Source organism: Schistocerca cancellata, chromosome 4 (genome assembly GCF_023864275.1).
Source record: "Schistocerca cancellata isolate TAMUIC-IGC-003103 chromosome 4, iqSchCanc2.1, whole genome shotgun sequence".
Lineage (NCBI taxonomy): Eukaryota > Metazoa > Arthropoda > Insecta > Orthoptera > Acrididae > Schistocerca > Schistocerca cancellata.
The window spans coordinates 823,667,672-823,670,072 of record NC_064629.1 but is presented as its reverse complement, the minus strand read 5'-3'; the positions used below and the strand labels follow the sequence as shown (position 1 = coordinate 823,670,072).

The window sequence follows — 2,401 nt, the reverse complement described above, 5'->3', positions numbered from 1 at the left end:
CGCACACAGAGACATATCGACAATCCTTCTTTCCACGAACAGTAAGAGACTGGAATAGAAGGGAGAACCGATAGAGGTACTCAAGGTACCCTCCGCTACACACCGACAGGTGGCTTGCGGAGTATGGATACAGATGTAGATGAGAACGATAGCAGCATTATGGACAGGACCCTCCAACGAACTTGGCATTTTGACGATCTGAGGCATCAGTTGGACAAATTTGGAACGATATCCGCAGGAGGACATCCAATAACTCTTTCAATCAACGCCAAGCTGAACAATTGCTTACATAAGTAGCAGGGGTGGACCAACGCATCCTTAACTAGCTCAAATTGTGAAGCTCTTTCTCTCAAATATTTCATACAAGTTTTCTCAAATTGTAATAATCCGTGCGTGTCTACATGTACGTCAAATATACAGATCTCCGTCCAGTTTGGTTCATTTCTTCCTGGTGCGTTGATTTTTCTTTTTAGAGTGTATGTAGATGAGGATGATAATAATGTGTGCCGCGCGGGATTAGCCGAGCGGTCTGAGGTGCTGCAGTCACGGACTGTGCTGCTGGTCCCGGCGGAGGTTCGAGTCCTCCCTCGGGCATGGTTGTGTGTGTTTGTCCTTAGGATAATTTAGGTTATGTAGTGTGTAAGCTTAGGGACTGATGACCTTAGCAGTTAAGTCCCATAAGATTTCACACACATTGGATTATTGGATAATAATGTGTTCAAGGTTAGAAGAGATCTAAAAACAGATATTTAGTTGAATATAACACTCGTTACTTAACACTTAAACTGGAGGAGAAACACTTTACTAGCCACACTGCTGCTTTGACTATTGGAATATCTACCATTTAGGATATAAGTATGTAAATTTGAATAACAGAGAATTGTCGTGAAGGTGGTCAGATGAATCCTCTGCCAGGTACTTAAGTGTGATTTACAGAGAAAACATGTAGATGTAGGTGCAGTGTAGATGTAAACAGTAATAATAAGAATAGTTACTTGTAAGATCATCACCTCAAACTCAAGACACAGACTGAAGTGTTCTGAGTTCGATAATTAAAGTATGTGCCGAATATGAGTATTACTCATGTCAAAGCTATGTAAATATTAGGATAAGAGATTAGATAAGATTTCAATAAGTACTATGCTTTGATATCTCGCGGGCTATAAGTATGACTATAGACTCCGCACAGCTTTTTTGACTTTTGTTTTATTTCGTTTCTCTCTTTCTTCGTATTCTGCTTTGTTTTTACGTGTCTTGTTATACAGAGATCAAACTTTTAAATTTTGACAGACAGTGTTGCCCTGAGATTAGGCCCTATATGACACTTTCCATATTATATGAATCAGGCCAAATTTGCTTATTGCAATCTAAGAAATGGCTGTAAATATGGATATGTAAGAACCACCCGAACAGGCCCTGAAGGCCCAAAGTTACCGACCGGCCACCGTGTCACCCTCACCCCTTAGGCCTGACCGGATGCGGTTACGGAGGGGCATGTGATCAGCACATCGCTCTTTCGGCCGTTGTTAATTATCGTGACTGGTGTCGCTACGTCTCAATCAAATAGCTCCTCAACTGACCTCACAAGGGCTGAGTGCACCCCGCTTGCCAACAGCACTCCGTAGACTCGGACGGTGACCCATCCACGTATTAGCCAAACCCGACAGCGCTTAACTTCGGTGATCTGACGAGAACCGGTGCAATCACTGCGGTACGGCCGTTGACATATATAATAACCAATAGAATATATTCTTATCAGATGATACATACGTAATTAATTTGTAAATATTTTACCTAAAATATGATTTTAGTAAATCTGGGATCCCATGTCGAAAAAATAGGGGTGCATGAACTACGAAAAGTACACTGATGGACAAAGGAAAACCCCACACCAAGAACGAGCTGTGGAAGATAAACGAAAGTAGGTAGAGGTGTTTGGGCATCTGAAAGATGACAATTCCAATTTCTCGCTAGTTGCATAACAGTGGCTATAGTAGTGCCAAAACGAGGACGTAAATCAGATTTACTTCGAACACGCGCTGTGAAGGTCGTGAGATATCGTATGTTGTGAGTTACTAGTCAAGAGTGCCTTTAAGACGACTAAGACGCTATTATCAACAGCTCACTGAATTTGAACGAGATCGTGTAATAGGACTACGAGAAGCTGGATGTTCCTTAGGCGGTGCTGCAGAAAGACTTGTCAGGAATGTAGCCATTTTACACGATTACTGGCAGCGCTGGTCACGGGGAGGTACGGTCGCAAGCAGACCAGGCTCCGGATGTCTACGTGGCACTACAAAGAGAGAAGACCGTCGCGTTCAGCATGTGACTGTGGATCATCGTGATGCGTTTTTAGCAGCATTTCAAGGAGCAGTTGGCACTACACTGACACAAGGAAGTG

General features: G+C 42.9%; 1 pseudogene; it reads right to left on the bottom strand.

Annotated features, from left to right (window-relative positions):
- Positions 1-1,606: 1,606 nt before the first annotated feature.
- Positions 1,607-1,725, bottom strand: LOC126185791 (5S ribosomal RNA; annotated as a pseudogene).
- Between the last annotated feature and the right edge of the window lie 676 nt (positions 1,726-2,401).